We start from the raw sequence: 10,606 nt of genomic DNA on the forward strand, positions 1-10,606 counted from the left end.
GGGGCGGCGTCACGCGCCTACGGGCAGCGGGCAGGTTCAAGGCCGCCGAGGGCGGGAAAACGCGGGACCACGTGATCCCGCAGCGCCACGCCCCTCCCCGTTGCCGCGCAGCCCAGGCCCCGCCCCCTCCCCGTTGCCATGGCGACTGGCGGGCTCGGCCTCAGGCGCCATTTCGCTCTGAGGGGATCTGGGGGAAGCGGGACGGGACGGGGTGGGTTCGGCTTCACAGCTCTTAACGTGCCTTAAAAAGGGCGAGGACCGAAGGTTTAAACCCTGGAATTGAAGCATGAGATTAATCAGAAGTAGTTGTGCTCGCTTGCTTGTGTGTAGAACTGGAGTGTAATTCTGGAGGTCATGCGGGGTCTCCAGCACACGAGGCTCAAATAGGAGCAGCCGGAGCTGGGCACACACTGCTTGTCCATAATGGGGTCTTGGTGTAAGGCTCTCCTGATGCTAGAGTGAGTAGTTGGCCTTTTCCATGCCGCTCACAATTTTAGATGCTGCTAGAGCAGAGAAAAATGCACTTTCAGTGTGAAAAATGCATATTATATGGCTCTACACAGATATTTACTATATGTATTATGCTAGGTTGGAAAGTTAGCATTTTAATAATATAGTAAATGTAGTTTTGTAATTGAAATTAAGCTTTAGTAGTTAAAATAGAAAATATGTGTGTGTGGTATTCTTTTTGCTCAAGAGAAGGAGAAGATAATCAAGAAATTCTTCACACAGAGATAACAATTACAAAAACCCCTAAATCTTCCAGAGGAAAGGAATTTATGGTTTTCTTTATCAACAAAAAAACCGAACTTCTCCAAACTCGACTTAGACTTCAAGGCGCCTGGGATTAACAGGAATTCCTCAACAAGTACTGGACGAACTTCTTGTTTTAAATAAATATATGCATATTCATGAAGTGATTTGTGTATGCAACAGGTTACCCCTCTTAAGGAGGGAATTCTTTTTTATCGGGGTCCTTCTCCTGGCTCACTTTTGTCCAGAGAGAGGTACCCAGCCCGGGCTGTAACTTTTTGCTGTTATTGTCTCTTTAATTGTCCTAACTCTAATTGTTTAATCTTTATTACTTTACTTGTATTAATTTTTTTCCAATTTATTTTTATTAAACCTTTATAAATTTTAAAAACCAAGTGATTGGCGTTTATAACACAGGGATTCCATTACAGATTTAAGAATATAATTGCTTTCTTCAGAATGAAAGGACAGATGCAGCCTTCACATCTCAGACACAACTTCTAGTGAATCATACTAATGATTTAAACACCAAATTTATAAGATTTTTCACCAAGGGCTTCAGCAAACACCACAGAAATGTGAAATTGCTGAGCAGCTATTGAAGCCTCACACAAAATCACAGAATATCCTGAGGTGGAAGGGACCTGCAGGGATCATGGAGCCCAACTCCTGGCCCTACACAAGAAAACACAAAAAAATCCCACACTGCGCCTGAGAGCATTGACCAAACACTCATTGAGATCTGTCACCCTTGGGGCCATGACCATTGTTATAAACGCCAATCACTTGGTTTTTAAAATTTTAAAAGTTTAATAATAATAAAATGGTTATAAAAATAGTAATACAATTAGAGTAATGAAAATTTAGAGTTAGGACAATTACAAGACAATAAAAAGCAAAGAATTACGGACGTCCGGATGCTCTCGGGCACTTAAGCCCGATAAGCATGCCTTGTGAACAAAGGAATAACCTTTAAAAGCAGTAGCCTGTTGCATATTCATACATCTCATACATGATGCATAAATTCCTTGCAAATTAAGAACTTTTCTGGTTTTTGTCAACTTCTTCCCCTTAATCCTGGTGGTTCCATAAAGACGGAGAGAAGGTGGAAGGATGTTTGTCTTTTCCGATAAGGAGACAGTAATTCTTTATGGGCCCCCATCATTGTCATCTCTGTGTGAAGAGTTTCTTCATTATCTCATCTCTTGCTTGAGCTAGTAAAGAACCCCCACATACATAGGTTCTATTTTAACTACATTTACCATACTATTAAAATGTTAATACAGCACTTCTAATCAATATAACATAATACATATAGTATTCAATTTCATATTTGCGAAAAGCCAATCATAAAATATGCATTTTTCACAATCATTCATTCCCTCAGGAGCCTGTTCAGTGCCTGATCATCCTCTGGGGGAAGAACCTGTTCCTGATAGCCCACCTAATCACAGAATCACAGTCTGGTTTGGGTTGGAATGCACCCCAAAGATTATCCAGTTCTTACCCCACTGCTCTGGGCTGGAACACCTTCCAGCAGGCCAGGATGCTCCAAATCCTGCCTAACGTGGCCTTGAACACTTGCAGGAGATGGGGCAGCCACAGCTTTTCAGGGCAGCCTGTGCCAGGGCCTCACAGCCCTCGCAGGGAACAGTTCCTTGCCAATAACCCATCTAACCTCCATTGCAGTGCCAGGAGGAAGCCAAGCACAGCCATGTGCTGCCAGGGATGTGGCTTTGGGTCACCTCACAGCCACTGCCACTACAGCCGTGACTGGCAGCTCCCAGGGACAAAGCTGAGGCACGCTGAGCTCTCCAACCTCTGGCAGGGTGGCAAAGCTGAATCCTGTCCCAAGTGCCACCACTGGCTCCAAGAGCTCTCTGTGCAAGCACACAACAGCAACAGCCCTCCTGGTGCTCTACAGACTGGAAAGGGCACCTGGAGCCAGAGCGCACTGCCAGGAGCCAGCACCTCTGCCAAGAGCCCAGGAGTGACAAGGGCCAATTTCCTCCAGAGGCATAAAGGCTCTGCCCAGGGAGCGGGGCTATGGGCCAGCAGGGCTGAGGGGACAGGGGACTGGAATCACAGCCAGGCTGCCCTGGGACAGGCCTGACAGACAGACAGCATGTGGGGCAGGCAGGAGTCCCCATCCTCTCTGTGCCCACCTGAACACAGGGACTTAAGGCACAGGGGGAATCATGGCAGAGCAGGCCTCTCTCCTCTGGGTTCCGCTGAGTTCTTGGAAGGGTTAGGATGCAGAAAAGGTACTCTGGGACTGGAGAATGCAGAGGATGTAGGCACAAGAATCCTCTTACTTTATACAGCCTTAACCAGTCCCCGCAGCTGGTGGAGGGTAGTTGGTATGGATGTCACATATCAGGGATGTCACATATCAGTGCACGGAGCAGCGCTTTGATTACCTGGAGCGGAGGTGACTCAGCTGCTTCAGGAGCTGGTGCAGCACAGCCTGGGGCAGAGTGCCATTGTCACCCTGATTTCTTAGGATTTTCTAAATCTTTCTGAGTTTACATTCTTGTAGAAAACTTTCTCACACAACTTTCTGTAAACAAGCTACTGTTTTGCATTCTTTCATAGAGGTGGAGAAATTTGATGTGCTGGTAGTTTGTCCAGTGTCATTGGAGAGGTGGCACGTTCACCCTCCAATCCACTGGCACCTTTTGAGAACCATAAATGATTGGAGTCAGAGGAAATAAATTAGTCTCTTCATCGTGACCATAGCTGTGGTGCGTCGTTTTTCCTTGTGTCCTCTGGTGACATGCCAGGGCTTGGGGAGCCCTGCTCTGGGCTGACTTGTAACAGCGGCACCTGTGGGCTGCTGCTGAAGCACTGCTCCTGCTCTTGGGGCTGTAGTGTAGCCACAGCAAAAGGAGCTGTGAAGCACAGAGCAGTGACCAGGTGGAGATCTCCAGCAGCAACTTGGAGGAGGAGGAGGCTGTTGTGATGCACCTCCTGAGCACCCCTGCCACGGTGGCTCAGGAGGGATTTCCTGCTGGATATCTTGGAGCAACTGCACCGCTGCTTGGAGAAGACAGACCTTGACCACTTTGTTGTAGGCAACAAGAGGCTTTCTGTGGAGATCAGCTTGTGGCCAGACTTTGGAATGGGTGAACCACCAAGGCTTTTCCAGTACCTGGTGCATGATCCAGGTGCCCACACTGAGGCCATCCATGATTACACTGGGCTGCGACATGGGTTCAAGCGACTCCTGTTCTGCAGCCCTTGAAAGAGATGCTGAGGCACAGGGCTGTCTGATGGCAGCTGCGCTGCCTGACGGTAGTGTACATATAAATTACCTGTATCTATACGTATCTTTAATCAGCTTTATTGTACATATAAATTTTCATATGTATATATAAAATGTATATATGTAAAGCTTTGTGTTATATATATAGTTTTGTCATATTAAACAAAAATCTTACATAAAGGTTGGATGAGGTTGTGTGGCAGCAGCACATGGAGGACCTGGAGCCGGGCACCCATGAGCCGATTGACCCTGGCTGGGGAGCTCAGCTTGCAGCTGCCTTGGGGCAGCCCCTTCTGGGCTGTTGCTGAACTGCTGCTCCTGCCTTTGGGGCTGTGTTGCATTGTGTTTTTGTGTTCTGATTCTGTACTGGTTCTGTAATGGTTTCTTCCTTTATCCCCCTTCTTCCCGCAATGGTTGCGCCCCAATTTACCTCCTCCTCCCCCAGTGTCAATCACCCTGAGAATTGCTGAATCATTCCCTTATCCCCTCCCTGGTACCTTGTCCACCACCACTCGAGTCCCCATCCCACCTATCTAGAATCTTCCACCCGGGGCGTCGAGTGACTGGGTGAGGGCCAGGTGTCCCTCCCTTAAACCTTCCTCATTGGTCAGCATACCTGCCTGTTTTGCCACTCTGCATGCCCCCAAGTTCTCCACTGGTTGGTGGGTGATCCCTTCCCCCTGTTTACACCCCCATTTATATTCAGTTGTGCAGCCCTGCTCGGGGCTCTTTGCTGTTGGTTCCCCTGAAGTACGGAGCTCCCTGGAGCCCCGTAATAAACTTTGGACTTTAACCCCACCAAGAGTCGACCCTTTATTTCCTCCATGGACGTTGCCGCTTCTGCTCCGTCCCCGGGTTGGTGACAACCCTAGCCGCTCCACGAACCTACCCAAAGAACAGGGGAGTGTCCCCCGCAGTCGACCGTGCCAGCTGGTCGGGCGAAGCCAAGCGGGCTTCTGGTGGGCACAGTGGCAGGGCTGTGGTTCAGGCACAGAAGAGCAGCCATAAGGGAGAGAGCAGCAGCATGCAGACCTGAAGCAGAGGCGAGAAGGCGCAAGATGGGAATCGAGCTGAGAAGGCTTTGCTTAAGGAAGGGATTCAAAGAGATAAAGGAAATATAGAGGACCATGAAAGTAATGCAGAAGCAAATGGCCAGTTAAGCTTAAATTATCAAATATAACATTTCAGTCTCTGACACATGCTGAGCACAGTGTGTCCTGAGACAATGCTGTGGCAGAGACAGAGTTCTTCGAGCACATGGAAGGGAGGGCCCAGCAGCACAGCTGGCATCATAAATGCAGGAGTTCCTCACCCACATCCTGGTAGGCGTAGGCTTTTCCACTCTAGACCTTACAAATGGTTGTGATGCACCTCCTGAGCACCCCTGCCACGGTGGCTCAGGAGGGATTTCCTTCTGGATATCTTGGAGCACCTCCACCACTCCCTGGAGAAGACAGACCTTGATCATTTTGTTGTAGGCAACAAGAGGCTTTCTGTGGAGATCAGCTTGTGGAATGGGTGAGCCACCAAGGCTTTTCCGGCACCTGGTGCATGATCCAGGTGCCCGCACTGAGGCCATCCATGATTACACTGGGCTGCGACATGGGTTCAAGCGACTCCTGTTCTGCAGCCCTTGAAAGAGATGCTGAGGCACAGGGCTGTCTGATGGCAGCTGCGCTGCCTGACGGTAGTGTACATAGGAGCTGTATATAAATTACCTTTGTCTGTCTTTAACCAGCTTCATTATACATATAACGTTTTCATATGTATATATAAATATTTTTGTTATATGTATAGTTTTGTGATATTAGGCCAAAATGTTATATAAAGGTTGGATAAGGATGTGTGGCAGCAGCAAGTGGAGGACCTGGAGCCGGGCACCCATGAGCCGATTGACCCTGGCTGGGGAGCTCAGCTTGCAGCTGCCTTGGGGCAGCCCTTGCTGGGCTGTTGCTGAACTGCTGCTCCTACCTTTGGGGCTGTGGTTCAGGCGCAGAAGAGAAGCCATAAGGGAGAGAGCAGTGGCCAGAAGAGCTGGAGAAGAGACTTTGAGGCACAGGTTGGAAATTGAGCAGAGAAGGCTTCGCTTAAAGAAGAGCTCCAAGAAGATGAAGGAAAAGAGGAGGACAGCGAAAGCAATGCAGAAGCAAATGGCCAGTGAAGTTTAAGTCATCAAATATAACATTTCATTCTCTGACACATGCCGAGCACAAAGTGTCCTGAGTCAACGCTGTGGCAGAGGCAGAGTTCTTCGGGCACGTGGAAGGGAGGGCCCAGCAGCACAGCTGGCATCAAAAATGCAGGAGCTCCTCACCCACATCCTGCTGGGTGTAGGCTTTTCCACTCTAGACATTAAATATGGTTGTAATGTACTTCCTGAGCACCCCTGCCACGGTGGTTCAGGAGGGATAGTGAGGCACAGAGCTGATTGATGACAGTATATACCAGTATATACTGTATCATATATATATGGTATATATTAACTGTATATAAATTAACTGTGTCTATATTTAACTGTATATAGGTAGCTATATATATTAACACCGCATTTAGGGAATTTTTACTTCCGTAACACCCTACAGTTCCAAAATCTCGATCGTGCCAGTTCTTCTTGCACCCAACACACCACAGGCAACAGTGGCCAGGAGGAGAGCTCCAGCAGCAACTTGGCCAGGAGGAGGAGAAGGAGGAAGAAGAGGACGAAGAAATAAGACAATGTTGTTGCGAAGGAAGAAGTGAAAGACGATGATGCGGACGTAGAGGAAAACAACATTGCTGGAAATTAAGAAGGCAGTAGCAATTTTGATGCAAACAAAAAAGACAACAGTGTTGGAAATGAAGGAAAATAAGGCAATGAGAATGGAAGTGAAGAAGTAAAGTATGATGTGAATGTGGAGGAAGAAACAACGATGTTGGAAATGAAGAAGGAAGTGGCAGAGTTGTTTCAAATGAAGAAGATGATGTTGGAAAGGAAGGAAAGGAAGGCAGTGATGATGCAATCTAAGAAGATGAAGAAGACTCTGATGTTGGAAGTAAGCTCAGAAGGCTTTTAGAAAAGCACATGAAGTGGCCTGTTCTGCACTTGGACAGAGGATGAGCCATGATAATTGGCCTGATGGACAGCTTGACACCTGTATTTGGACTCAGCTTGTCAAACAGTTTCTGTCTTCTGCTGAACAAGCCATCGGGGTGGGCAGTGCCTTCCAAGGTTGGAGTCCATGTGGGGAGGATGTTGTGTACCGCGTACTCATCCCCCTGAACCATCTGCCAGGGCACACATTCCTTCTGGAAGCTGGACACTGCAGGGCAGATGCCTGGGAGGAAGTTCTGCATCTGTGTGGAAAGGGCTCATGCATGAGGGAACAGCTCAGGGAGAATGTGCTGTGCTCCCTCCACCACTCTAATCTCCACTAATCTTGCAGGCAAAGGGGTCAGGGTCTTGGGAAGGAGAACACAAACTGAATGGCTGAATGCCTGGCTACTCAGGGAATACTCAGTGTTTTGGATTCCATGTCTGTGCATCTACCATGGAGCAGCTGGGTCTGTTGGGAGCAGATGGCATCCACCTGACCTCAAGCCACAGAAAAAAGATGGGCAGATGTGGGACTCAGCACGGCGAGGGACATCCCTGCACAGCAGCACTCTGACAAGAGCAGCAGTGGCCTCCTCTCAGTGGCCTCCCCGGTGCAGCAGCCGCTGAAGACCACGGTGGCTACACAGATGCTTTTTGCTCTGCAATCTCTTTGTACTCAAAGGCCATGCTGGGCATTTCACCTGGGCTGGAAGGCCCGGCTGGGCAGGGAGCAGGCAAGAAGCACTGCTGTTGTGACCTCCATGTGTTCACTGGGGACACAATGAAGATTCTGTTCATCCCAGACACTGCCCAAGGCCTTGGCACTGCTAACCTGAACTTGCTGGACATTCAGGAGACTCTCTGTTGGCAGAGGGAGTTGCCCACAGGAAATTGCCGCCTGCAGGTGTCCGAAAATGGGAAGATTTGCGAGAGGTCTTAGAGGGGCTGGATCCAGGAGGAGTCGAGCAGGAAAAACAGAGCCACCCTCACCCACTCCAGTTGTAAAAAAAACAGCGCCATCCTGGCAGAATCTCTGGTGCTTTTATAGATAATATTATTGATTATATTCAGCAGGATTGATGATGTTTGTTTCTCCTTGACAAGATCTTGGGGGGCTTCTGCCTGCTGTGTCAAGGGAGCCCTTGGGGCCATTCCCTCCCACAGGGGCTGCACTTGGTGGGTGCCAGTGTTGGGGAATGGCTGAAGGAACAGGGTCATGGATCGATGGAACAGTTATTCCATCGATCCTCTGTTTGAGACCCCAGACCTGAGCTCTGTGCCTGGGAGGAGCTCTGGCCTGGGAAACTAGCCTGGGAAACAGCACTGGCCTGTGACCATTACACTGTGCATGTACAGATAGCAAAAGGCAGAATATCCTTGAGATATGAGTTGTACAAGAACAGGATGTACAACAAGATGTACTTAGCAAAGTAAAAAGTTAGCAGATGAAAAACTTAGCTACAGCTGAAACTGCACATAGAAGAACACAAAACAGTGAACCTTTATGAATTGACCAGTGAGAGCTTGTTGCTGATATTGCTTGCAAAAGACTATATAAACTGACTGGATCTTTGAATAAATCGGAGCATGCTTATCAGTCATATTGGTTGCGTGCTTGTCTTCCCTCACCGCCCGCGGCATTATGCCAGGGCTTTCATTGCTGGGCCCACTCGGAGCCCCTGAGCTGGGCTGGGGACCAAGGGCAGGGCTGGCCCAGCTGCGATGCCTCTGGCACGTGTGACATCAGGGGGAACGTGTCACAATGGGGGCAGCTGGAAAAGGCCCCTGCAGGTAACGCTGGCCCAGCACAGCCTGGGCAAGCGGTGAGTGCACACGTGGCGGGGCTGGGCCGGGCCGGGCCGGGGCACAAGCGCCACACCTGGGCCTGCATTGTCCCCCTGCATCCAGGGCCAGCCCCTCGTGCCAGCGCCTTGGCCAGGGCACGGGGCTGCTGCTGGCCCACTGGGACAGGCCCTGCTGCCTGCCCGCTGTCTGGGGCTCTCTGCTTCCTGCCCTCACACCCCTGCGCCTCCCGGCCTCGCTTCAGCCACCACAAGCTCCCTTGGTAGCCCCACTGAAACCCTCATGTCTCTCCTCCTGCAGACCATGTTGTCCAAATCAGTCCTTGTCCTGGGTGTGCTGCTCCTCTTCCCCCTGCCTCGGCCCGTGGTGAACGGTCCGGATGAGGACGCACAGCTGAGCGAAGAGGACCTGGAGCAGGCTACCCCAGAGCCACCTGAGCCTGGCTGGGGATCCCTGCTCACGGTAGCCGTGCAGCAGGGGCCCTTCTGGGCTGCTGCTGAACTGCTGTTCCTGCCTTTGTGCTTCTGGTTCAGGCGCAGAAGGGCGGCCATGAAGCACAGAGCAGCGGCCATGAAGCACAGAGCAGCGGCCATGAAGCACAGAGCAGCGGCCATGAAGCACAGAGCAGCGGCCCAGCGAGCTGAAGAACAGGCCGGGAGGAGGAAGATGGAAATCGAGCAGAGGCGGCTTTGGTTCAAGAGGAGATGCAATGACTTGAAGGAAATGTGGAGGACCATGAACACTGTAAAGAAGAAGATGGCCAGGCTGTTTTGAATGAATAGGAAGGTGAGCGGGATGCTCTTTGGGCTGGCTGAGATGATGAGCCTCACATCTTTGTGAGCAGCCAGCCCACAGAGCTGCGCTTGCTGCCGAGCACAGCCCTGCACCGGGGCAGAGGCTCAGGGCTCCTGCCAGACCCTGCCCCTCTTCCCGCTGTCCCTTCATTCTATCTATATTAACTGCATCTATTAATGATTTTCCCTGCCGTAACATTGCACCTGCTCCTGCATGGAGGTGTTTGAAGGAGGACTGGGCCAGATTGGTGAGTCTGGATTTCAATAGGGGAAAAGTTTAGAAATAATGATATATATTTATTATATCTAGATAACTTTTTTGGTTGAATAATATGGTTGTACAATATATTAACTGGTATTATTTGCAATTATATTCAATTACAATAGGTAAAAGCTAGAAAAAATGCAGTACTAGAGTTTTGCTGGAGGGGAATATAACTTTATTAGTCAGGAGTTACACTTTTTTATTTGTACTGCAAAAACACATTATGAAGCAGTATATTATATGAAATGGATGTATTTCACATGTACATGATATAAAATATGTATATTTATATGATATATAATGTGGTAGAATTTAACAATAAAACAGGAGAGTAAATTTTAACCTGTATTTTATAAATTGTATATGGCATATTTAATGTAATAGGTGTCATAGAATGTATAATGGCTCTAAATATAGGAATTGATAGAAACGATCGATATTGTTATAAGTATATGGATACAGATGATACTTTGATTTTTGTCACGTATTTCAATAAAGTTGAATATCGACATATTATTTCATTTGTGGCGTTTCATGTGTCTGTGCCAACCCTGGAATCCCGTGGCTGCCATGGTCCTTCCCCGTCCCTGGCAGGATGAGGGCAGCGCCTTCACCCGGTGCCGCCATGGCTCCACCCCGTCCCTGGCACGCTG

General features: G+C 49.1%; 1 long non-coding RNA gene across 1 annotated transcript; it reads left to right on the top strand.

Moving 5' to 3' along the window:
- Positions 1-8,202: 8,202 nt before the first annotated feature.
- On the top strand, positions 8,203-10,148 carry LOC137476607 (uncharacterized). The gene is made up of 3 exons (XR_011000452.1): positions 8,203-8,277; positions 8,741-8,914; positions 9,195-10,148. It is a non-coding gene; the product is annotated as an uncharacterized lncRNA (long non-coding RNA).
- Positions 10,149-10,606: the final 458 nt, after the last annotated feature.

The sequence above is a fragment of the Anomalospiza imberbis genome, chromosome 6, assembly GCF_031753505.1.
Source record: "Anomalospiza imberbis isolate Cuckoo-Finch-1a 21T00152 chromosome 6, ASM3175350v1, whole genome shotgun sequence".
NCBI lineage: Eukaryota > Metazoa > Chordata > Aves > Passeriformes > Viduidae > Anomalospiza > Anomalospiza imberbis.